At 40.5% G+C, this 27,857-nt stretch overlaps 1 long non-coding RNA gene across 2 annotated transcripts in view; it reads left to right on the top strand.

Moving 5' to 3' along the window:
• LOC145526429 (uncharacterized) overlaps positions 1 to 27,857 on the top strand; it is a 231,902-nt gene that overhangs the window by 77,077 nt on the left and 126,968 nt on the right. The gene's annotated exons all lie outside the window — the stretch shown is intronic.

The following is a 27,857-nucleotide window of genomic DNA, read 5'->3' as shown; positions in this document are numbered from 1 at the left end:
TGGAATGTATTGACATTTTTATGGGACAAAATGTGGTCCATCTTGGCAAATGTTCCATGTACACTTAAAGAATCAGTGTGTACTCTGCTACACATTGTTAAGTGAAGTGTTCTATAAATATCACTCAGGTGAAGTAGGTTGATGCTGTCCATCAAGTCTACTATATCCTTCATGACTTTCTGCCAATTTTTGTGTGAATTATTGAGCTAGGGATATTAAAATCTCCAAATACCATTGTGCCTGTTTATCCTTGCCTTTCTAACAGTTTTTGCTTCATGTATTTTGAATCTCTGTTATTAGCTGCATAAATGTTTAGAATTGGAATGTCTTCTTGATAAATTGACCCTATTACCATTATGAAACCAACTTCCTTATCCCTGGTATTCTTTGCTGTGAAATCTATTTTTGTCTATATTAATATAGATGTTCCAACTTTCTTTTGATTCATGGCATGACAGGCCACAGACTGGAAGAAAATATTTGCAATGCATATGTCTGATAAAGGACTTGTATCTAAAATTTATAAAGAATTCTCAAAATTCAATACGCAGAAAGCAGACAACCTAATTTTTTTAATGGGAAAAGTTTTAACAGATACTTCACCAGAGAAGACACACAGATGGCAAATATGCACATGAAACAATATTCAGCATCATTAGTCATTAGGGAAATGCAAATTAAAACCACAGTGCAATCCCAGTTCACACATGTTAGAATGTCTAAAAAGTAAAAAGACTGACCATATCAAGGTGGCAAGAATCTGCAGGAACAGAAATTCTCAGTGCACTGCTAGTGGGAATGTAAAATAAGACAACCACTTTGGAAAATGATTTGGCAATGTCCTACAAAGTTAATCATATGCCTACAATATAATGAAGGTGTTTCATTCCTGAAACTTTACCCAAAAGAAAAGAAAGTATATGTTCATACAAATGTTCAAAGTAGCTTTGTTGTAATAGCAAAAAAATGGAAACAACCCAAATACCTATCAGCAGATGAATGATAAACTGAGGTATATGCAGATAAACTATTGCTCAACAATTTAAAGAAAGAGATGAGCTATTGATATATACAGCAACATGGAAAAATAACAAAATAATTATGCTGAGTGAATGGAGTAAGACAAAAATAGTACATGCTTTATAATTCCACTTATATAAAATCTAGAAAATGAAAGCTAATCTAAAAGGACGGAAAGCAAGTTAGTGGTTGTCAGAGGATGAGAGTTGGTGGGGAAGGATAAGCAAGAGGATTCCAAAGCAACATGATGGATTATTTGGGGTTGAAGAATATGTTCATTACCTTGATTGTGGTGATGGCTTGACAGGTGTACACATACATCAGAAGAGGTTAAACTATATACTTTAATTATATTCAGTTTATTGTTTGCCAGTTATACTGCAGTAAAGCTGTTCTTCAAAAAGTGCCGTATCTACCCAAGAAAAATTAAAAGTTATGTCCACACAAAGGCTTGTAAATAAATGTTCTTAACATTATTCATAATCAGCATTATTCATAATCACTAAGTAATTTGGGAAAAACCAAAATGTTTATCAATTGGCAAATAAACAAAATGTTGTATGTCCATACAATAGAATACAATTCAGCAATTAAAAGGAATGAACTATACAGATACATGTTATGACATGGATGAACCTCAAAAACATGATGCTCAGGATTTCCCTAGTGGTTCAGTGGTAAAGAATCCACCTGCTAGTGTAGGAGAGATGGGTTCAAATCCCTGATCCGGGAAGATCCCACATGCACCAGAGCAACTAAGCCCATGAGCCGCAACTGCTAAGCCCGTGTGCTGCAGCTACTGAAACCTCAATCCCATGCTCCCAACAAGAGAAGCCACCACAGTGAGAAACCTGCGCACTGCCGCTAGAGAGTAGCCTCTGTTCACCTCAGTTAGAGAAAAGCCCACACAGCAACGAAAACCCAGCACAGCCATAAATAAATAAAATTATAAAGAAAGAAATGATGCATTATTTTTAAAAAGCCATTTATGTTTTAAAAAATGATGCTTAGTGAAAGAAGTCCGACACAACAGAATACATATTGTACAATTCCATTTATTTGAAATAAGAAATAAGATATGAAATGAAATAAGAAAAGGCAAAACTGTGAGAGACAGAAAGTAGATTAGTAGTTGCCCGGGGAGAGGGTGTGGGAATGGGGATTAATTATAGATGTTTGTTAACTATCTTTCATGGCATGGGGTAAAGACCTTGATGCTGGGAAAGATTGAAGGCAAAGGAGAAGAGAGACGTAGAGGATGAGATGGTTAGATAGCATCACCAACTCAATGGACATGAACTTGAGCAAACTCCGGGAGACAGTGGAGAACAGGGAAGCCTGGCATGCTGCAGTCCATGGAGTCGCAAAGAGTTGGACATGACTTAACAGCTGAACGACAACAACAACATTAGCTATTATTGAGGTGGTGAAAATGTTCTGAAACTGACTTATGGTGATAGTTGCACGACATGGCAAGTTGACTAAAATAGTTCCAAATTATGGCCTACCCTGTCTCAGTTCTTTCTCCACTTATGGTGAGCTTTCAGAATGGATCTATGTAACCAGAAGCAAAACTTGAGGAAACTTAACAGAAAGAGCTGCAGAAGTTGAGATAACTGCCTTGAGCCCTAATCTAATAACTCCTCTGAGTAATACTGTTACCTTGAAAATGTGATCTTGGAAGATAGCTGTTTGAACAATGAGCACATTATAAGATTATGGCCATGAAAATGAACTGTAGGCATTTTAGAAAATTAAAGGGGAGAACAAACATCTCAGTGGTTTCATATGCCAGGTCGGTATCTATCAGAGGATTGTACTACCATCTTAGTATATTAAGAAATCTAAGTTTTAAAAAAATCATAAGGGCAATGAAAGCCAAGAAATTATAGTATAACCTAGGGCTTAATTTTTATGCATGCCATGAAGCTGTGAAAGAGAAAAAGAAAAAGGGAAATTTTTTTTTGTTCTGGAAGTTTTTCTTCTCTCTCTGACAGTGAATATAAATTTCACCCTTAAAATGGAAAGGCAGGGATATAGAAATATAATTTTATACACTTTTGCATTGTCCCATTGGAAAGTTTATAGCTAGGCAGAGATTACATCGTATCTTACTGGGATTTCTGTCCCACAGAAATAGCGAGGTATTACATTTGTATGCAAAGCAGTGGAGGTCCTGCTGGCAGTGAGTTCAGTGAGGGTGAGAGTAGTTTCCTCCACAATGATGGTTGAGTTTAACCTCAGCACAGCCTCACTATCCAATGACAGTGATTGACTCCTTGTATCTGCATGTGAGCCAGAACTCAGTCATCAGCACTATACCTAGATAATATTCGCCTCATGAAGGCAGATGAGAAGTTTCACTCACAGAATATGTGACAACAATGCTAAGGGGAAAGCCTGGTGAGGTGACAGTCTTCAGCGTCCTCAGGAACAAAGCTCTATCCTTATCAAGATCTCTGTGATCCTCTCCACTTTGATAATGCTACTGCTCAACTAAGGATATGCAGTTGTGTTTGCCTCTGAAAAGAAATGCCTCTCCACAAAGAGTGGAGATGACAGCCGTTATGTAAGAGATAGTGAACACCTTGTTTGTGCTTCAAAGGAATTCCAGCCTGCAATGCAACTGGAGCCTTTACTTTTGAAAATACAAAGAAGTACCAGTGGGCTTAGGTGTGAACATTGCTTGAAGCACTTTAAAATTCTACTTAATAAGGATGTAGAATATATCTAAGCATCTCCAGGGCTTCCCTTGTGGTTCAGCTGGTAAAGAATCCACCTGCAATGTAGGAGACCTGGGTTTGATCCCTGGGCTGGGAAGATCCCCTGGAGAAGGGAAAGGCTACCCACTCCAGCGTTTTTCTGGGGATGGACAGTTTGAGTTACTTTCAAGAGTCTGATTCAAAGATAGATTATCCTGTTCAACATTGATCTGGAGCTCACAAAAATGTTGTAGCTAATGATGAAATGGTGACTGATTAATAATATCTATACAAGGCTTCCCAGGTGGCACTAGTGGTAAAGAACCTGCTTGCCAATGCAAGAGACATAATGAGATGTGGGTTCAGTCCCTGGGTTGGGAAGATCCCCTGGAGGAGGTCATGGCAACCCACTCCAGTATTCTTGTCTGGAGAATCCCATGGACAGAGGAGCCTCTGGTAGGCTACAGTCCATAAGGTCACAAAGAGTCAGATACAACTGAAGCAACTTAGCACACACACGGCACATATAAGGAACATACAGCAAACTGATAAACTGAGGAGGAGAAAACACTGAGTAAATTCATGAATGAATGGTCTGCTTTGACTTCTGCCATGAAGCGTAATTCATTCATCTGTGTTTGGGTTAACTATAGAAATATAACCTAAGTGGGATCCTGCTGTAAAATGATAAAATGTATGAGGCTAATACACAAATACAGGAACACGCACACATTTTAATTCAATAATACAAACTTGCAGCTTTAATTAATAGTAGACACTGATTTTAAAAGGATGATTTTGACCAATTAAAGTGTGACCAGTAAATCTGCCCATCATTGTTCTCTGCTCTGAATGTGAGAGCCATCAGTCTCTTCTTATAATTCTCATTTGTGATGCATTTGTCACCGGCCTTCCTGTCTTGTCACTGGCCTTCCTGTTAAAGGATGATACTGCTGATGTGGTTGCCATCTGTGTGAGCAGATGTAGCTGTGATGTATGGTGGGTGTTCACCTGATCTTTTCATATCGTTCTCTGTAGCCAGAGCCGCTGCTAAAAAGGCTTTGTTGTAACCAGCTTTGACATTTAGACTCCTGGAGGGCCCAGAACACATGTTCAGATTCAGCTTACTTACTTCCTACCTCTTACTTCCGATTGTATTGGCCTGATTACTGCTCTGATTTCTCACGTTGTCTCCAGCTTGGCCTCCACATCATAGGCAAGGGGATATCTTTAAGATGTTGCTTCTCTTTTGCCTGCTGCTCACCCTTCATCTGTTTAAATAGAAATGCAATGAGTCAAGTAACCATAGTCCATTCTGTTAGACTGTAGGCATTTCAGGAAAGAAAGAATCAGAGAGAAGAGCAAACATCACAATGGTTCAGTATAATCCTGATAAGTGGCTCCGGATCTCCTTTTTTTAAAATTGAAGCATAATTGATTTATAATATTGTGTTCATTTCAGGTATCTATTTTATGCATCTGTTAACTCCATACTCCTCATTTGTCCCTTCCTCTCACCTACTTTGGTAATAATAAGTGTGTTTTCTGTCTGTAAGTCTGTTTCTGCTTTGTATATAGATTGATTTGTATTATTTTTCAGATTACACATATAAGTGATATCACATAGCGTTTGTCTTTCCCTATCTGCCTTATTTCACTAACATAGTATTCTCTCATTCCATCCATATTGCTGTAAATGGCAATATTTCATTCTTTTTAATGGCTGAGTAATATTCCACTGTGTGTGAGTGTGAGTAAGCCAGTCATCTGCTGATGGGCAGTTGTCTCAGTATCTCTTTATAGTATCAAGAAGAAGGCTGAAAATTAAGCCTGTATTTCACCTCTCATGAGTAGGAATGACCTTTATGTCACTCCTTCCTGCAATGAGGTATAATATTAAATTATTGTTATATTAAATATTATGTTTATATTTATTAAATATATCTATATTAAATAAATATTAGGGTTTGTATGAGAATTAAATGGGATAAACACATAGAAAACATCAAGAACCATGTCCAGTATACAGTAGATACTCAGTGAATAATTGCTATTGTCTTTGTATAAAATAGATACTTGGCTAGACTATAGCACTGGGATGTGATCCTGAGGGATAAGGGAAAAATAAAGATACAGACACTGTTAAAACAACATTTTAGCCCTCCCTCTTGACCCTGAAGTTTCACTACTCTGACCCCCATAGAGATGTATCAGTTTCCCTGTGGTGTTCTGTTTGCTGCTAAGTTGCTTCAGTCGTGTCCGACTCTGTGCAACCCCATAGATGGCAGCCCACCAGGCTCTGCCGTCCCTGGGATTCTCCAGGCAAGAACACTGGAGTGGGTTGCCATTTCCTTCTCCAATGCAAGAAAGTGAAAAGTGAAAGTGAAGTCGCTCAGTCGTGTCTGACTCTTAGCTACCCCGTGGACTGCAGCCTACCAGGCTCCTCCATCCATGGGATTTTCCAGGCAAGAGTACTGGAGTGGGGTGCCATTGCCTTCTCCAGGTATTCTATTTAGGGGAGGCCAAAACCAAATTGACTTAGAGAGGTCATGAGGCTTACTGGCCTCCAAAATTCATTTTTGAGCAGGACTGTCTCAAGATACAATAGGGAGTGGTCATATCCTCATGGAACACACATTCCTTTCTACTGTCTACAACATCACCGGCTTACCTTGGTCCACCACTGTTTGTTCTTCCTTTATTGTTGGTCCTGGATCCTAAATGCAGGCCATACAAGGTGTTCTTTCCTGACACAATTAAAGCCCCTTTAAACAGTTGTTTTCCAAATCCTGTTAAGGGGTTTACAATGAACCAGATACAAGATGAGTGTGTCCACAACTTAATAACAAAAACAAAGCAACAACAACAATAATAAACATTTATTGAGTACTTTTCAGGTGCCATACTCTGTGTTCATCTCTTCCTAGGTCTTATGCCATTTAATTTTCATAATCACTCCCCTTTAGTCTTTCTAGAAATATCTTTTGAAAAAAAAAAACTAAAATTTCACTCCTAAAATCCCAAAGTCCCGCAGGTTAACTACTTCTCATAACTGTTTTGTTCCATTTTCCATGAATGCACTCAATTCTCTCCAACTGCAAGGGGAACTGTTCACACCGCAGACATGCCATGAAAGTTCAAGAAGCTCACAGTACCCCAGCAGGCAAGGCAAGGAGAAAATAAGAGGCTTCAAGGCACCCAGCCTAGCTGTCAGCTCTGTACATGGCCCTAACTGTAGATTTCCCAAAATTGTCGAGGGGAGAGGAAGAGTGAGAGGATCATAAACTAGCCTGTGACCTAAACCACTCAAGTTGGAAGAAGGTCTCATGTATTGGTAAGTGGAAAAACTCAGCTTGCTCCCTCAATATAGCCCTATTTCTGTTTATAAAGAGACACAACTCTTTACAAGTATATGTTCATCCCACTAATGTTTCTGTTACTACATTTCTCTCTGTAAATTCCCAACAACACATATATGCAAAGCCCATTAGCAGAATGCCAACATAGGCTTTCAAGTTTGTAATTTTAAAAAGCAACAACTAAAGCTGCTATAACTCATAAAATATGCAATAAGGGATTTTGAGGAAGATTGAAAAACAGGAAGAAAATCTGTGCTCCCAGCAGGCAAAATATTCATGACATTTTTAATAATAATGAAACATAAGACCTTCATAAGGCAAAACTAAAATCTGTTTTGCTTGTGAAAAAAACTAGCTCCATTTAATTTGTTTAGGTTTCTTTGTTAGATTTTATGTTTCTTATTGAAAAGTTTGAGGATATAAAAAGTATAATAGATGATTGAGGGGAGGTATGGAAGAGGGAGCCAAATGCTCCAAGAAGACTGGAGGAGGTAAGAAGCTTTTATACAAGAGGAACTTCACCCTCTCACTTCATGAATTCAGTTTTGTTTTACTTTAAGAAGGCCAAAAAAGGAAAACAAATATTGGCTGCTATGCCTTTATTTATATAATCTGTAATATCCTGGCAAAGCATACACTGAAGAGTGTAGTTTGTGTTACTCATCCTAACTTACAAGGTTCATCAAGTTCACCTTAGAGACAGAGGAAGGGACAGAGGAAGGAAGATGAGCATTTTTAGTTCTTCAAAGGAATTATGATCATTGTCTTCAAATACTAGATGGGTTAGTTGTATGGAAGATGGATTAGACTTACCTTATGTGCTTAAACAGTGAGTGGTGTCTGCAGGCATGAGCGGTCAACAAGGAAGAATCCAATATTGTAGCTGCTGGTTTCATTTTATCTTGCATTCAGTTCTAAGGTCCCTGAAGTTGGGATCACATTTTTTTTTAATTCACTACTGTGTTTCCTCTGCCTAAAAAGTGATGTAATAAGCATCTGAGTAGGAGTATAATTTCATGATGGTTAGAGCTGTGCAGTCATGGAAGCAGTGAACGCTCCGTCACAAGTGATGGTGCAGCATTGCTGACACATGTGGGATTAGAGCAAAAATCTGAGCATGAGGGAGGTCTGCTCATGCTCAGTCGTGTCCAGCTCTGCGACCCTATGGATTGTAGCCCACCAGGCTCCTCTGTCCATAGGATTTTCCTGACAAGGATACTGGAGTGAGTTGCCATTTCCTCTTCCAGGGAATCTTCCTGACCTAGGGATCAAACCCATATCTCCTGTGTCTCCTGCATTGCAGGCAGATTCTTCCCCTGCTGAGCCATCAGGAAGCCCATGAGAGAGGGGTTGGACTAAAGAGTATATGTTGCTTGATTTAATTCTGGTCTTCTAAGATCCCATTGGTTTAGAATATCTGTTTTGCCTCTATGCCTTTGTTCACAGTTTTAGAGAAATCTTTTTCCCTGTCTACAAAACATTCCTCAAAGAAAAAAATGTAATTCCATGGCCCATGGTGAGGATGGGGAGCTTTTTCCTAGGTCCTTGTTATATTTCCAGGAAATCTGATGACACTCTCCTTCATTCCCTTTATCACATCACCACCTTCCTGACCAAACCTTCCTCTGTTACCTGTATTCCAGAAGGTGCTGGTTATTGAGGCCATGAGAGAAGCCTCACTACTTGGGAGGTTATTGTACTTCCTATGTGGTACCTAATTGTGAGACTTCCTTAGGAAATTCACCAAGGAGATTGGAACTCAAAAGCGTCATGTTACTGAACATTCCTTGAGCCTCACTCCTTAGAACCATCTGACCTCTGCATGTCCTGCAATGCATATATGTGTGTGTGTCTGTGTGTGTGCTTGCACACTAAGTTGCTTCAGTCATGTCTGACTCTTTGCAGCCCTGTGGATGGTAGCCCTCCAAGCTTCTCTATCCATGGGATTCTCCAGGCAAGAATACTGGAGTGGATTGCCATGCCACCTCCAGAGGATCTTCCTAACCCAGGGATTGAACCCACATCTTTTATGTCTCCTGCATTGGGGCAAGTTCTTTACCTCTAGTGCCACCTGTGAAGCCCATGTGGCTCCTGATGCTCCTCCCATGAATCAGTAAAATCAAGAGAAAGCATGAATAACAGCAAGTACCTCAGTGCATTCTCAGAGTTGGGCTCCCAGCTCTCCCTCTTTAAGAGACATTCGTGCCATTTGGGATTTCTAAGAGATGTTTTGGTATTGGAAGATATGCCCCAATCAGCCCCCTAGAATTGTCTGTCTTCCTCAGAGTGACTCTGATTTAAAACAACCCCTGCTGCAGTTTCCTAATCTACTTGGAAACAATTGTGTGTCATTTCGGGTGTTCATTTGCTGTCTTCTTCTCCCATCCACATGTTGATTGGCAAAAGTGCAATATTTGCTGTTTTCGTTTACTCTTAATTTAAAATTTTACTGGCTTTGGGGAGCAAACAGAAATAACAATTTTCAGGAAACAGTGAGTATAGAATGTTAAATATTTGAGAAGGGGGAAACACACAAGGCATCAGAAGAGAATATCTAATGACACAGGGAAACGGAGCTGGTCCAGAGGAATGCCTATGAGTCTGCAGACTAAACTGCAGAAACTCTCTCAGAAAGGGAAAAGGGGAGGGACTACACATACTTCATCTCATCTAATACCCTTTCTAAGGTGTGTCAGACAGGGATTAAATTATTCTGATTTGACAGATGGAAAAACTGAGGTACTAAATAATCAAGCAATTTGCTCAAGATCATCACTCAGTCACTGAATTTAGAGCATTGATTTTTTTAAGCCCTTTGGGGTCATGGAAATAATTAAGAATTCTTAGAAAGACTTTCTCTCCAAGGTGTAGTGTTGCTCAAACTAGTAAAATTTTGTGGTTTATTTCTGGGGATTCCCATATAGTAAGACCTTGCTGTTTATCCATTTTCTAATAATAGTTTGCATCTTCTAATCTTAAACTCCCAATCCATCCCTTCCTCACCCTCTCCCTTGGCAGCCACAAGTCTGTTCACTATGTCTGTGATTCTGTTTCCATTTTGTAGATGTTCATTTGTGTCATATTTTAGATTGTAAATATAAGAGATATCATATTTGTCTTTCTCTGACATACTTCACTTCGTATGATAATCTCTAGTTCCATCCATGTTGCTGCAAATGGCATTATTTCATTATTTCTTAATGGCTGAGCAGTGTTCCATTGTATATATGTACCACATCTTCTTTATCCATTCATCAATTGATAAACACTTAGGTTGTTTCCATATCTTGGTTATTGTGAATAGAGCTGCTATGAATTTTTGAATTGCAGTTAGGCTTCCCTCATAGCTCAGTTGGTGAAGAATCCACCTTCAATGCAGGAGACCCCAGTTCAATTCCTGGGTTGAGAGGATCCACTGGAGAAGGGATAGGCTACCTACTCCAGTATTCTTGGGCTTCAGTTGTGGCTCAGCTGGTGAAGAATCCGCCTGCAATGCAGGAGACCTGGGTTTGACCCCTGGGTTGGGAAGATCCCCTGGAGAAGGGAAAGGCTACCCACTCCAGTATTCTTGCCTGGAGAATTCCATGGACTGTACAGTTCATGGGGTTGCAAAGAGTCGGAAACAACTGAGAGACTTTCACTTTCACCTTTGTCTGGATATATGCCCAAGAGTGAGAGTGCTGGATCATATGGTTGCTCTACTTTTAGATTTTTTTGAGGACCCTCCATACTGTTCTCCAATAGTGGCTGCACCAATTTACATTTCCACCAACAGTGTAGAAGGGTTTCCTTTTCTCCACATCCTCTCCAGCACTTATTGTTTGTACACTTTTTGATAATGGTCATCCTGACCTGTGTGAGGTGGTTTCTCATTGTAGGTGATATCTCATTGGACTTTTGGTTTGCATTTCTCTAATAATTAGCGAAGTTGAGCATCTTTTCATGTACCTGTTGGCAATCTATGTGTCTTCTTTGGAGAAAGGTCTATTTAGTTCTTTTGCCATTTTTAGATTGGGTTGTTGGGTTTTTGTCATTGAGTCATATGAGCTGTTTGTATATTTTGGAGATTAAGTTGGGCATGGAAATTGTCTTAATGTTGTAGGTGCTCTGTTCTCCCCTGGTCACACATCACACTGGCTAAGGCATCAGTTCAGTTCAGTTCAGTCGCTCAGTTGTGTCCAACTCTTTGTGACCCCATGGACTGCAGCACGCCAGGCCTCCCTGTCCATCACCAACTCCCAGAGTTTACTCAAACTCATGGCCATTGAGTCGGTGATGCCATCCAACCATCTCATCCTCTGTTGTCCCCTTTTCCTCCTGCCTTCAATCTTTCCCAGCATCAGGGTCTTTTCAAATGAGTCAGCTCTTTGCATCAGGTGGCCAAAGTATTGGAGTTTCAGCTTCAACATCAGTCCTTCCAATGAATATTAGCCTCTGCCCAACTCATTCCAGGAGTTGGGACTGGTGGGGTGGCTTAAATCTTCTCTCCCTCTGTGCTACAACATGGGACCCAAATGCCACCAGGCAGCTAGTCTCTCTCTCTTCCTCTCTCTCCCTCTCCTTTTTATAATTTTAATGCATTTCAGCATCTAAGATGATCTACCCCCACCATTTTATCAGCCACAAGCAACTGGTTAGAATTGGTTTTTAATGTCAGGTAGCTGCCAGTTGTAAAGTTAAATCATGTTTGTCTTATTTAAGTAGGGAGAAAGCCTTTACCTGGGGTGAAAGATAATGCTGATGTGAGAGACACAGCTATCCGTTGTGATTTAAAGTAGCTGCATTTATGAATGAGAGTAAGGACATGCCTGCTTCAAGGACTGACCTGCTCTTTAGTGGAGAGTGTGCTAAGAACAAGAGCAATGGTTATATTTCTTTTGTTAGGCATTTCAGAGAGTGAGCAAATGTCATCACAGTCACTGAAGGCAACAGGCACTCAAACGCCATAAACATGAATTACTCGGACAAGTGGTCAGGTGTGTTCCTACTAGCACCCATCCCCCATAGGCCAGGTGCATTCCCCACCAGCATCCACATGTTCTGCAAAGTCACAGAGTTTGTGCCAATTCTATTCCCACCTGACTCGACCTGATTTTAGAGAGCTATTGCCAAGGTAAACACAAACTAATTAACATGGCCCAAAACATAGGCAAAAACAAAAAACTTAGACTTTAACCTCCAACCAACAAAATACTGATCAAGAAACAATCTGTAATTATAAAATATAGCCTGTGATGAATTAATTTAGGTCTATAATTATTTATATATTGAAAGAGAAAGAATATCAGGTTACCATTTTAAATAAACTGAGACTGAGGGCATTAAGTGAGGAGAAAGGTTCAGTAATTCCTATTGCTTGTCTATGAAATGAGTTGGATTTCTAAATATGATGAAATTTTCAAATAATCTGATTAATATTCTCCCCTCCTACCCCTCTGAAATAGAATGTTTCGATCAGCAGGGACTAGAGAGGCAGGATATTAAAATGAAAATTTATGCTTGACTACTGCAAGAAAGGCATACACACACACACACACACACACACACACACACATATGTATATATAAAAGTAGATTTAGAGAGAGATGCTAACTCTTCTTTAGGGAGTCCATTTAACATCTATTTTATAGATGATCAACTTCTTCACAGTGGAAAGGGGAGGGAGAAAGTGGATGAGCTAGGGGAGTGGAGTGGAACAGGATTGGCAAATAATTTCTCTCTTTCTATTAGAGTGTAGTTTCTCTAGTGACAACCAGGTTGAAATTAAACATTTATCATCACCAAGTATAGACATATTTTTTTCAATCTAAAGTTTTTGATCTGTATTAGCACAGGTCAGCACTTCCCAAGAATTTGCTGCCATAAAAGCTCCATAAGAAGATCTTTTTAGTTATTTATTATGTATCCTCTACTTCAAAAAATTTCTATATTTGAAAATTTGGGCTGGAAATATATCTGTACTTAAGAATATACTAGACTTAGGGTTTTTTAAAATAGATGTCTTAATTAGCGAACAATCAAGTTAAAGGCTTTGGATACTTTGAACACTTCGATTCAAATTGTCTAACAGCTTCCTTGAAGAGGTGTACACTGCCAGCAATGTATGAGTGTCAACTGCATCCTTACAAGCACTGCCCATTCTCATTTTTTAAAAAATCTTGCCCAGTTTGACAGTGATATCTTCCTGATTGCTTCAATTAGTATGTCTAAAAAATTGAACATTCTTTCACATGGTTATTTTACAATTTAATATCCTTTCTCTAATTTTTTAATCATTCTATCAGTTTGTGTGAGCTTTCATGATAAAAGTATAATAATATTTTAACATACTTACTGGAAATATTTTTCCCAGTCTACTTTGTAATTAAATGAAATAAGATTATAAATTTTATGAAGATTTTTTCAATTACTTCTAATAGCTATTACTCCCTATTTTCATTTAATTTTATTTTCTTGCTCCTTTTTCATGATTTTCATATTTTCAGTAATGACTCTGTGCTTACAACAAATGTTAAAGTGAAAAGCACAACTTGTAAACAACAACAAAAGTCAATTAGTTAGACTAGCTGGGGAATGACGAGGGAATGGAGCAGATGTTGTTTTTCTAAGGATTAACTAGTACCCCTCCACTTTCCTGCTCACTGAGTGTGAATGTCTTTGTCCTGGATTCCACAGTTTTTCAGAATTTCAGTTTGGTATCCAACCTCCATCAGTGGCTCAGTGGTAAAGAACCTGCCTATCAATATAGGAGACTAGAGTTCCATTCCTAGGTCAGGAAGATCCTCTGGAGAAGGAAATGGCAATCCACTCCAGTATTCTTACCTGGGAAATCCCATGGACAGAGAAGCCTGGCAGACTACAATCCATGGTGCTGCAAAAGAATCGATATGACTTAACAACTAAAACAAAACAAATCCAACCTCCATAGGCAAAGAAAGAGAAGACAGATAAAGAAGAGAATTCTTTAGTGATGATGTTCTCTAAGGGCTCCCTCTTTCCCTTCACACCATTGTTTCTTGGCTCTTTCCTCTGACTCTCCAACAAAGAATGTGTAAACTATGTTCATTCCCTTCTTCTAAAAAGATTCCTTGGCCTCCTCCTTACTGAGGTTAGATGCCCCCACTGTGTACTCCAGGACAGTATTTGCCTCCACATAGTCATACCCTCTTACTGCACTCTCTTTTTATTATTTTCCTTCAAATCACAGCTGCATATAAGTTCTTTGAAGGAAAGGCCTATTCAAATGAATAAAGAGAGCAGTGCCTTAATATAAAAACTCAAGAGTAAAGTCTGCGGAGAAATAGAAACATGTTAGATCGTCTCTCCCAAATCCCACATTCATTTCTTGGGGTCTCATAGTCATCTTAAGGCAGATGATTTAAATTCATAGCCATCAGTATGTCCATTATCCTGTCTAGCATTCTGACTGATTATTTTAGGACCTTCCTGCAATGGCACCCCACTCCAGTACTCTTACCTGGAAAATCCCATGGACGAAGGAGCCTGGTAGGCTGCATTCCATGGGGTCGCTAAGAGTCGGACATGACTAAGCGACTTCACTTTCACTTTTCACTTTCATCGTTGGAGAAGGAAATGGCAACCCACTCCAGTGTTCTTGCCTGGAGAATCCCAGGGACGGGGGAGCCTGGTGGGCTGCCGTCTATGGGGTCGCACAGAGTCGGACACGACTGAAGCGACTTAGCAGCAGCAGCAGCTAGCCACTAGTATGCTTCTTGCCTGTAGATTTCTATGACTCTGGTGGGGACCTGGATTACTCTCTGTCTATAAGACCTAAGAAACTCAAGGCCCCCAAAAGATCATGACTGCAGCTACTTTCCGATATGTTAATTGCTTCATGGCAATTTGGGCGAGTTACTTAACTCTTCTGAATGTCAACTGCCTTCTTTGCAACTACAGGAATAACAACTACCTCAAACCTTTTTGGGTGCTCTTAAACTTTATTATATGAGGTAGCTGTACTTAGTTACTCAGTCATGTCTGACTCTTTGTGACCCCATGGACTGTAGCCCGCCAGGCTCCTCTGTCCATGGGGATTCTCCAGGCAAGAATACTGGAGTGGGTTGCCATGCTCTCCTCCAGGGGATCTTCCCAACCCAGGGATAGAACTCAGATCTCCTGCATTTCAGGCAGATTCTTTACTGTCTGAGCCACCAGGGAAGCCCAAGTATTATATGAGATAAAGTATATGAAAAAGTCTGACCTGTAACTGGTTCTCAATAAATGCTGTTTCATTTTCCTCCATGAACTTGCACTTGCTACCCTTCCAGCAGATAGCTGTCCTAGAATAATCCACTGATGAAAATTTATAGCCAGACCAATGGTTGACCACACCCTTTATCTTACTCCTAGCTACAGGCCCTTTATCTTACTCCGAGCTACAGGCAGATATAAACTTGCCCTTAGAAGCAGGGATCTGCTTGAAGGACCAATCTGGATTGAACAGATTCTAATCTTGGCACAATCTGGTGCCCAGAGTAGTTTAAACTCTCATGTGGCTTTTATTATAATAAACTTTGTCTCGTATCATATGAATTATCTTACTCTCCCCATGAGCTCATAAGTAACCTAAAGACTGGGAGTGTCTTAGTCATCTCTTTACACCTTATGGCATCTAGCACAGTGTTCAATAACCAGAGAAGCATAGTCATACCTGTTGAATTAGATTTCCCAGTCACCACATATTTAGAGGAAAGGTATTATTCCTCAGTTGGAAAAGTAGTAAAACTGAGTCCCAAAGAATCATCAGCATGGTTGTCTGCCAACCCAAGAATTGGTCTTGAATGTTCATCCCTTCCACATGTGACTCAGGGAGCCCATACTAGTTATCTTCAGCCAAATAGCATAACCATAATCCTTCTTTCCAACATTCAGAAAACTAAGATCATGGCATCCGGTCCCATCACTTCATGGCAGATAGATGGGGAAACAGTGGAAACAGTGGCTGACTTTATTTTTCTGGGCTCCAAAATCACTGCAGATGGTGATTGCAGCCATGAAATTAAAAGACGCTTACTCCTTGGAAGGAAAGTTATGACCAACCTAGACAGCATATTAAAAAGCAGAGACATGATTTTGTCAACAAAGGTCCATCTAGTCAAGGCTATGGTTTTTCCAGTGGTCATGTATGGATGTGAGAGTTGGACGGTGAAGAAAGCTGAGCACTGAAGAATTGATGTTTTTGAACTGTGGTGTTGGAGAAGACTCTTGAGAGTCCCTTGGACTGCAAGGAGATCCAACCAATCCATCCTAAAGAGAATCAGTCCTGGGTGTTCATTGGAAGGACTGATGTTGAAGCTGAAACTCCAATACTTTGGCCATCTGATGCGAAGAGCTGACTCATTTGAAAAGACCCTGATGCTGGGAAAGATTGAGGGTAGGAGGAGAAGTGGACGACAGAAGATGAGATCATTGGATGGTATCACCGACTCAATGGACATGGGTTTGGGTGGACTCTGGGAGTTGGTGATGGACAGGGAGGCCTGGCGTGTTGCGGTTCAAGGGGTCGCAAAGAGTCGGACATGACTGAGCAACTGAACTGAACTGAATCCTTCTTTCCAGGAATTGATGTTCAGTTCAGTTCTGTCTCTCAGGGGTTACAATCAGTCAGTCGCTACAGGGGTTGCTGTGGCATTGATCAAAGAGACACAAGATGAGTGTCCTGAAGAAAGCATCTACTGTTGAAAAGAAATGCATGAGAAGAGAGAATCTGACTTCCTTGGAAAGATGCTATCCTATCAGTGTGGAGAACAGCCTGAGGGACCAGGCCCTGTGTCAGGAAGAGAAAGCATGAAATTGTGCAGCTGGCATGATGGGAGGCAGCTGTGGCTTAAGGACACTGGAACCAGTAACCTCTGACTTCTTGCTATATAAGATAGGAGATGTGCTCATTGTTCAAGTCAGGCAGTTTTTTGTAGCAACCCTAATCCCAAGCACCTCCAGGAGATCACAGGGATAAACCTTTTCCTGGAGCAAGGTGCAGCAAAGGTTTTGGGGCTGACCTAAGCTGAGGGAGCACATTGGTCACTTGGTCAGTCTTTGTCTTGATTTAACGTTTGCGCAGAGCACAATGTTCTCTGTGAAATCCTTGCCGTAATGCAGCAATAGAATAAGATTCAAAACATCATGCTCTAAGTATCCATATACTCACCTCCCTTTTGAGTCTCCCTGCTACACTCCATCCCACCCCTCCAGGTCATCAGAGAGCACAGAGCTGAGCTCCCTGTGTTATACAGTGGCTTCCCACTAGCCATCTGTTTTACACATGGTAGTGTATATATGGCAACGCTACTCTCTCAAGTTCGTCCCACCCTCTCCTTCCCCTGCTGTATCCACAGGTTCGTTCTCTATATTTGTGTCTCTATTCCTGCCCTGCAACATTGTAAATCAACTATATTTCAATAACAATACCTAAGAACAAAAAACATGCTTGCCCTTAAGGAAATGTAAGTCTCCCTGAGAGGTCTGAGATGTGATCTGCCAGCCTGATCCTTAGGTGGGAGCAGACCCTTCCATCTCCTATCTGTGCAGCGCTGGGTGCACAGTAGGTCCTCAGGCAACATATGCATATTGCCTGACTGATCTAGTAACACTGAGAAATGTGCTTCCAGGGAGCATGATCCCCAGAAGCGGAGGAGAGAAGGGAAAATGCAGGAATGAGAGGAATATTTGTAAGCCCACTTCATTTCTGTGCTAAAAAATTCATCCTAGCTTTTGCTTTTAAGCATTACCAGACCTCCTCTCAGAAGCTGGTAGTGGCTTGCACTAGGAGCTCTGAGACCCCCACGTGTATGTATGAGAAGAAGCATCTCTTCAATTATACAGCCAAGGCTGTTCCGTGGAACTCCTTCCAAATTACCCTCTTAACGTGGTGATTTTTTTGTGTGTGTGTATGTGTGCCCTGAACAGATTCTTAAATCTGCAAGCAGAGAAGAAACTAGGAGAAACGTGTGTTCGGATGACGAAAATACTTCTTTGTGAGAGTTTGAATTTCTTTCAGCTGCTATGTGTTTCATAAACATTGTGCAGAATTGGCAGACACTCTGACTCAGGCGTTTGTGGAAATTTTTTATTTTTTTAAGGACAAAGTGAGGCCTTGTCTTCTCATTTATTATGTTTTCTTTTTCTGGTGTTATATATGAAGCTCCACAGTGGAATCTCTCCTGACTTTTAACAGGAAGGATCAAGTGTTAGTTGCTCAGTCGTGTCTGACTCTTTTTGATCCCATGGACTGTAGCTTGCCAGGCTCCTCTGTCTATGGAATTCTCCAGACAGGAATACTGGAGTGGGTTGCCATGCCCTCCTCCAGGAGATCTTGCCAACCAAGGGATTGAACCTAGGTCTTCTGCCTTGCAGGCAGATTCTTAACCATCTGAGCCACCGGATAACTGAGACTAAACTCTTGTTTAAGTTATTGAACTTTCATAGTACTAACTTGTGTTTCACTTCCTGTAAATAGAATAAAGCCCTAAATTCAGGGTTTTCTCTTGCTCTTCTCTGCCCCTAGGTTCTATGCTTCTCATGCCCTACTATAGGGTCTTCCAGGTCAGAAGGAAAGGAGAGAGCTTGCCCTGGTGCAGAAATAAGAGAAGATGTGGAGGGAGGACAGGAGGGACTTAATCTGGCTGTGACCAATAGCCCCCTGAGGGATGTAGTGAAAAGGACCCTTAGAAATGAAGGTTAGGAGCCGTTACTCACAGTGGACTGTAAGTAAGAAGAGGTTTGGGTTTTATTCTGCAGATAATGGAGATCCAGAAAGTATATGTGAGCCAAAGGGTAGTCTTGGTTGTGTTTCCCAGAAGTAGACACTGCGAGGAGGATTTGAATCCAAGGAATTTGTTTGGGAGGCAATCTGGCAATGGGAGGTTAGTGGGAAAGTGACCCAGAGACAAGGAACAGCCAGCAAACCAGAGTTGTTGGTTAAACATACCCCAGAGGAATACCTTTAGAGCAGAGGTGTTTAACCCCTGTGGTTCACAGCTGAGGCTCTGAATCTCAGTTTTATTCTACCCCACTGCTGAGGGATGAAACCTCAGAGAAAAAAGAACTCCACAGCAGCAGGTAAGTGAAGCATGAAGTCCAGAAAGTTCAAGAAAACATTTCCATTGTGATCTGGAACATTGAAGGGGATTCATGATGTATTTAAGTCCAGGTGTGTAATCAAAGCAACAGGAACCAGAGACACAGGCCATAGTGAAGCAGGGAAAGAGATGAAAATTCTGGAAGAAGATAGGACCGACACTTGCCTGTTGGTCACTGCCAGGTTTTGAGAGAGCGTATTCTCAGAAGTGAGCTATAAAGTAAGGGCCTTGTTGAAAACATAGCCAAGTCCCCAGCCTCAGAGGTGAAGTTCATTTTCAGAGCTGGCCACCAGGCCCAGGTTCATGTTCCCATGTGAGCTGATGAATTTGAGACTCTCGCCTTCCTTCTGAAGAAGGTCAGGGTTGGTCCAGGAAGCCGGACCACTTAAGTGGAAAGATGGAGGAACTGTGGGGAGCTCTGCACATCCTCACTGATGGGGAGTCTCCAGGCTCATTTCTGGGGGATCAAGTGGAGCATCCAAGCATAGGCAAGTCCACTTAGCCCTCTAACTGCAGATGACCAGCCAATGTGGGGGAATTTAATCAAACTACCTAGTCTTGCCTTTTTTTTCCCCCCAAGAATTCTTAAAGGGAGAGAAGGAAGACAGAGATGAGAGATTCAAGCTTTCAGTGTGATTTTCTATCATATTCTTAAGAAGAAAATGAACTATTTTAGATACCTAGTATAAGTGGAACCACACAGTACTTGTCCTTGTGTAACTGACTTACTGAGTATAATATCCTCAAGATACATTCATGTTGTCTCATATGGCAGAATTTTCTTATTTTTAAAGCTGGATAATATGTCATTGTATGATTATATCACTTTTTGTATAAATCCTTTATAGGGGAAAGGGAAGTGGTTCAACATTTGTTAAGTTTCATTTATGTAAGATGAGTAAGTTCTAAAGATCTGAGTTCACAGTTAACATTAGAGTGATGTACACTTAGAATGTCATGAAAAGGATAGATGTCATGCTAAATGTTCTTACCACAATGAAAAGAAGGAGAAAGAGTAAATGGAATTCCTTTTGTTATTAAGATTTGGTTTGTTTGTTTTCCCCCCAAGCTATGAAATAACAAGAGTGGTTAAAACGGGCCACTGTATGCTGAGTCAGCCACAAATAACAGAAGATGTACCATGAAAGAGAGAGAGCTGCTTTAATTTCTGAGCCAGCTGCTCCAATCACTGGGGCCACTTTGAGATAAAAGGTTCAGAAATAGCCCCAATGTCAAGGTCTTTATATGCAACGATGGCAAACGCAGAGCACAGAGGGAAGGAAGCTGAACTCAAGCTAGAAACTCATAAGCCTTAGCTAAATCTCAGGCTTTTTTTTCTATGTAAAATAAAGTGACTTACAGAAATAGAGAAAGCAATTGTGCCCCAGGGTCTCATTACAGGTAAGGATGACCTGCTCATACATGTCTGCCCTCTAGGCTTCAGGGAAGCGCTCAGAAATAAACTGAACATGAATCTAAAGTTCTGGCGATACTGGAATAATGTAGATGTCAACAATATGGTCTAGTAAAATAACCGATGGACATTCTCCCTCTAGAAATGACAGTGATGATTTATGTTTTTGACATAGAGAGATGCTGCATTCCATATAGTGTTGAGAAAACAAGAAGTCAGAAATAAAATAAACAGTGTTATGACATGGCATTGGTTTAAAATGCATGACACTGAATTGCTATAATGCATATTTTAAAAATCTGATAGAAAAAACAAAGTGTTACTGATGTTTAGGTGATGAATGTAGTGATTTTTAATCTATGTGTTATATTTAACTGTAAAAACTGATATGTAATTTTTAAAAGGATAATCAATAAAGAAATTTTTTTTTAATGTTATCCTTCCCCTTCCCAAAGTGTTGAAGTATTGTCCTGGATCAGGGGATTGAATAACTGCCAAATAGTGCTGAGCAGGATTAAAATACAAATTCTTGAAAAATAAAAATTAAGCTTTTCTCTGCAATGACATGTGTTATCTCATGGTGGGATAATTACAAGTCATGGAGAGAAATTGGTACAATTATATTTAATTGGTTCCAAAGATTATTGTCTATTTCAACCTGTACCTCTGAATAAAATTAGCAGACAGATGTAACCTATGTGAACTTTTGGTCTTCTTATCAAGAATACTACAGGGAAAATAGATTAGATAATGGTTCCACCTATTATATGATATATTATTTTCAGCAGTGTCTACTAACTAAATAGCATTGGCATGATAAAATGAAAATCATTAGTAAGAAGAAAGTTCAGCATTGTCAGACTTAAATCTATTAAAAAAAGAACAACAGTATGTTAAGTGTTGGCAAAATTATACTGCAAGGTCAATCAATTTCTCTACAGAGTTTTTCTTAGTGACTAATTAGTACAAAAAAATGCCAATTATTCTTAAATATCACAGATAGCGAAGAAAATTGAGGCATGCATGACAGGAAGCAGATGGATCATCTAATTATTTTTCAATTACAGGTGACACATTGGGTACAAAAATCTGTGAGTCATCCATCTGCCCAGCTGTTTCTTATAATAAATAAATACATTATTTCATTAGGGAAGCATGTTATAAAAACCAAAAATAAAAAATAGAAACAGGCCACATACAATGTATATGCCCTGAATGAAACCCTAGGAAGGAAGACTATTGGCCCAGCTTGGGCAAGCCTGTGTGGGTGGAGGCTATAAACACCAGAAGGTGGGTACGCAGAGGATGGTTAGTCTGCTATAGACAGGGACTATTAATGGATGAGAAGCTTTCTTTTTTCAGAGAGATGAAGTAAACCTTAGTGATCTGGGTGTTTTCTAGCAACAAATATGTATGGCAAACTATCATCCAAGTTGCTGATGTATAATAAAGCTTTAGAATCTGTGTAACCTTACAGTGCCATAGAGCTAAAGGAACCAACCTCCAGGGCTGTCATTAAAATTTTTTTATCTGAAACCTTCATTGAAATAACTGTAAATTCACATGTAGCTCTCAGACATGATACAGAGATTCTTACACACTTTGCCTAGCTTCCCCAAGGGTAATGTGCAAAAGTATAGCATAATAACACACCAGGATAATGACATCAGTCCTATTCAAGTATTTTATTGACTGATTTTTCAGGTTTCCCCGGTGTTTTTGTACTCATGGGTGTATGTGAGTGTGCTTAAATTTTGAAAATCTTTATCCATTGAATTATAAAAGAAAAAGAAAAGAAAGAAAATTAAGTCACTCAGTCGTGTCGGACTCTTTGCGACTCCATGGACTGTAGCCCACTAGGCTCCTCTGTACATGGAATTTTCCAGGCAAGAGTACTGGAGTGGGTTTCCATTTCCTTCTCCAGGGGATCTTCCTGACCCAGGGCTCAAACCCTAGTCTCCCACATTGCAGGCAGACGCTTTACCGTCTGAGCCACCAGGAAAGCCTCTCGGTCTTGAAGCCACCATTGAATTATAAGAAGGTCTTTATTCTCAGGACTAACAGCTGAACAATTTTTTTTTATGGGTATAATGATTCTTTAATAATCTTAGAACTTCAGCAATTAATATAGGTATTCCACAGAAGACAATAAACTAGATTTTTTTTCTGAAGTTATGCACACCCTAAAACTTTTTGTACCATTAATATTAGGAATACTATGGTTAATTAAATAGGAATAGCTAGTCACAGGGCTTCCCAGGTGGCGCAGTGGTAAAGAATCCGCCTGCCAGTGCAGGAGACGGCAGAAGACAGGTTTGATCCATGGGTTGGGAAGATCCCTCGTGGAGGAAATGGCAACCCACTCCAGTATTCTTGCCTGGAAAATCTCATGGACAGAGGAGCCTGGAGGGCTATAGTCCATGGGGTCGCAAAGAGTTGGTCACGACTGAGCAACTGGGCATGCTCGAGCACGCAGGCAGCTAATAATAAGTCATCACTAATGAACATATTGTTAAGAAGAATTGCCCCTCTGAATAGAAAGGTTTAAGTGTTATACAATTACCAGGCTTTGATACCTTAACAAACCCATTTTGGAGTAGAGCTAATGTTTATTGTTTTGATTAAGATGACTTCACCTATTTAATACAAAAAACTTTCAAAAGATCGGCTTTACTTCTGTTGCCCTTTTTAAAATATAGAAGCCTGTCAGGAATGGTTTGTCTGTTAGTGCTAGACTTCCAATATTTAGCAAAGATATAGGCAGAGTTTTAAATGATCGTCCTATTTTTTTGCAGATCTTCCTCATCATTTAAATTACGAATAATGAACACAAAGCATAAGACTAACCCACTGAAGTGGTCACCATTTTCTCCTCCAGGGGATCTTCTCGACCCAGGGATCGAGCCAGAATCTCTTGCATCTCCTACACCCCAGGATTTTTTTTAAATTAATTAATTTATTTTAATTGGAGGCTAATTACTTTACAATATTGTGGTGGTTTTTGCCATACATTGACATGAATCAACCATGGGTGTACATGCGTCCCCCATCCTGAATCCCCCTCCCACCTCCCTCCCCATCCCATCCCTCTGGGTCATCCCAGTGCACCAGCCCTGAGCACCCTGTCTCATGCATCAAACCTGGACTGGCGATCTGTTTCACATATGATAATATACATGTTTCAATGCTATTCTCTCAGATCATCCCACCCTCGCCTTCTCCCACAGAGTCCAAAAGACTGTTTTATACATCTGTATCTCTTCTGCTGTCTCACATATAGGGTCACTATTACCATCTTTCTAAATTCCATATATATGCGTTACTATATTGTATTGGTGTTTTTCTTTCTGACTTACTTCACTCTGTATAATAGGCTCCAGTTTCATCCACCTTATTAGAACTGATTCAAATGCATTCTTTTTAATGGCTGAGTAATATTCCATTGTGTATATGTACCACAGCTTTCTTATCCATTCGTCTGCTGATGGACATCTAGGTTGCTTCCATGTCCTGGCTATTGTAAACAGTGCTGTGATGAACATTGGGGTACACGCGTCTCTTTCAATTCTGGTTTCCTCGGTGTGTATGCCCAGCAGTGGGATTGCTGGGTCATATGGCAGTTCTATTTCCAGTTTTTTAAGGAATCTCCACACTGTTCTCCATAGTGGCTGTACCAGTTTGCATTCCCACCAACAGTGTAAGAGGGTTCCCTTTTCTCCACACCCTCTCCAACATTTATTGTTTGTAGACTTTTGGATAGCAGCCATTCTGACCGGTGTGAGGTGGTACCTCATTGTGGTTTTGATTTGCATTTCTCTGATAATGAGTGATGTTGAGCATCTTTTCATGTGTTTGTTAGCCATCTGTATATCTTCTTTGGAGAAATGTCTAGTTCTTTGGCCCATTTTTTGATTGGGTCATTTATTTTTCTGGAATTGAGCTGCATAAGCTGCTTGTATATTTTTGAGATTAATTCTTTGTCAGTTGCTTCGTTTGCTATTATTTTCTCCCATTCTGAAGGCTGTCTTTTCACCTTGCTTATAGTTTCCTTAGTTGTGCAAAAGCTTTTAAGTTTAATTAGATCCCATTTGTTTATTTTTGCTTTTATTTCCATTACTCTGGGAGGTGAGTCATAGAAGATCCTGCTGTGATTTATGTCAGAGAGTGTTTTGCCTATGTTTTCCTCTGGGAGTTTTATAAAACAGCTGAACTATTATATATTCTTATAGTTATCCCCCTGTCAGAGTGGGAAGGGGTAAGGGAGGTGGGGAACACACTGAATCAATTCATCAAGTAGCATATATTCATTGACTGCTGACTGTTTTCTCAGCTAAATCTTAGAAATTTGTTTTGTCTTTAAGTATTACATGCTAACAAGGATTTATGGGGAGGGAAGTGCTGCTTGCTTTCTCATATATTATGGAGAAGGAAGTTCTACTTGCTCATATATCTGCTCCACACCCTCCATATATCCCTAAGCTGGTGTATCCTTCACTCTCTGTCCAGTGGCCGCCTTTATTCAAAAGCTCTGTCCTTGAAAAATCCAAAATCCTTTGGATTTTATGCACTGCTAAGGGCTTAGAATCTGGCCTCAGACAGATCTAGGTTCAAATGCCAAATCTTTACCTCCCTGGCTTTGGACAATTTATCTAAACTCTTCTAGGAATCAGCTTCTACATCTGAAATACGGGGCTAATAAGAGCTCTTAGATCATGAGTTTGGGATAGTAAATGAAACACTTCTTGCAAAGTACTTCCAAGGAGTTTAACACATAATATGTCTAAATACATTACTGTCTGCACATTATATTAATGTTACATGGCTACGGAGTCAAATAGCTATATTGCATCTTGTTATGATCTCTAATAAACACAAGAAAATTTTATTTTGAGAAAAAAAGGAGCAAAGTCTTTTATAGAGAGAAGAAATTTTCCATCATCTGAATACATTGTTTTCTCAATGCCATTGTCTTGGTAGTTTGACAGAAGCTTTCCTGAGAGCAGGACATCTGCACTCGTGATTTGTGTGTGGGAAGAGGGCTGACATGACCGTGATGTGCATTTAAGCACATTTGAGTGCTCAGATCCCCGGATTTCAACAATACAAATATTCCTTTCTGCTCATTTGTGTCTGCTCTAAGAAGGTCCATACTACCTCATCTGTGCATGGCTGGTTTTCACACATTCCTAGTCTCTCAATGTTTGAGGAAAAGCAGCCAGTCACTACAGTGTGTCCCCATTTACCACTAATGGCTCTGGTGTCTCTCTGAATGGAAGGACAGTGCTGCCTGTGATGTATGAGACTGAAAGGTTGTTGCTGAACCACGAAAGATGCCAGGATTCTTGGCCTCTGGAGGAGAGGAATTCAATCCGGGGTCAGAGACAAGGCTTGATTGCTCAGAGCTTTTGTGTAATAAAGTTTTATTAAAGTGTAAAAGAGATAGAGAAAGCTTCTGACAGAGACATCAGAAGGGATAGAAAGAGTACCCCCCTGCTAGTCTTTAGCTGGATGTTATATAGCTACTGCTGCTACTGCAGCTAAGTCGCTTCAGTCGTGTCCGACTCTGTGCGACCCCATGGACGGCAGCTCACCAGGCTCCGCCGTCCCTAGGATTCTCCAGGCAAGAATACTAGAGTGGGTTGCCATTTCCTTCTCCAGTGCATGAAAGGGAAAAGTGAAAGTGAAGTCGCTCAGTCGTGTCCGACTCTTAGCGACCCCATGGACTGCAGCCTACCAGGCTCCTCCATCCATGGGATTTTCCAGGCAAGAGTACTGGAGTGGGTTGCCATTTCCTTCTCCAGTGCGTGAAAGGGAAGTCGCTCTAGCAGTCTGCTAATTAAAGAAAGGAAATGTTCCCAAAACTCAGAGAATGGCACCAGGCCCCTCACCCACAACATGCATTTTGAGATAACATTGGCACCAGGTGAGTTATACCCAGGCCATAAAACGATTGACATGAATCTTGAAGAAAGGCAGATTTACATACAAATATATAGTTTCATTAACATAGATTAGGAGAACAATGTATGAGTATAACATACTGGTTTGTCAAGTTGGTTCTGAGCCTTTAGGAGGAACCAACTTGAAAACAGAGTTTAGGGTAAATACATAGTACAGTAACATAACTTAAGACAAACATTTCCATAAGAAAAATGCATTGGTTAGCTCAAGGTTTGAGAAAAGTTAAGTTCAGGTGGAACCAGATATCATTATGGCAACGCAAAATTTTAAGAGAAACCTCTGTTTAAATTTGTATGCTGCTGCTAAGTAGCTTCAGTTGTGTCCGACTCTGTGCGACCCCATAGACGGCAGCCCACCAGGCTCCCCCGTCCCTGGGATTCTCCCGGCAAGAACACTGGAGTGGGTTGCCATTTCCTTCTCCAATGATGAAAGTGAAAAGTGAAAGTGAAGTCGCTCAGTCGTGTCTGACTCTTAGCGACCCCATGGACTGCAGCCTACCAGGCTCCTCCATCCATGGGATTTTCCAGGCAAGAGTACTGGAGTGGGTTGCCATTGCCTTCTCCGATATCTATAAATTTGTATAGAGAAGGGGAAAAAATGTATCACTAGTTTGTTTCCTCCTGCTGCTTAAGAGAGAGATAAAAAAATGTCTGACACTTGCAGCCTATTTCCTTCATTTGGAGACCCCTAGCCTTCCTGACTATTACTCTCTCAAGACTCTAAAGGTATGATTCATCTTGGACTAAAATCAGATCCCTGCTGGCATGTGACAAGACAACAGCACAACTCGGGACTTGCTGTGCCTCTCATGTGGCAAGTCCTTCCTTTAGTCAGGGGTGAAGCATGGTGGTAAATCCAGTTTGGAATTATGACAGGGGCTGTGAGGTGGCTCCTAATCCCCTCTGTGTAGCAGTGCTGGTGTGAAACATGGGGAATATGTTTTATTCTAACAGGAACCAGGATTCCATTTAGGGAGGGAAATACATACGTGGAAAATCAAGTGTTTGGTGCAAAGTGGGACTCAAGGACCTGGGCATCAGGTGGCAACAAGAATTTCAAAGAAAAGACTCATGTGCCTCTAGACTCAGGCGGGAAGAGGATGAACAAAAGAAGAAATTAGAGGAAAAAATGGATTTGGGGCTGGGAGCATTCCTGGTGGCTTAGATGGTAAAGAATCTGCTTGCAATGTAGGAGACCCAACTTCAATCCCTGGGCCAGGAAGATCCCCTGGAGAAGGAAATGGCAACCCACTCCAGTATACTTGCCTGGAGAATTCCATGGACTGAGGAGCCTGGTGGGCTAC

Source organism: Giraffa tippelskirchi, chromosome 2 (assembly GCF_054371585.1).
Source record: "Giraffa tippelskirchi isolate mGirTip1 chromosome 2, T2T-mGirTip1v1.2.pri, whole genome shotgun sequence".
Classification (NCBI taxonomy): Eukaryota; Metazoa; Chordata; class Mammalia; order Artiodactyla; family Giraffidae; genus Giraffa; species Giraffa tippelskirchi.
The sequence above is the reverse complement of the archived record's forward strand: the minus strand, read 5'-3'. Positions and strand labels throughout refer to the sequence as shown.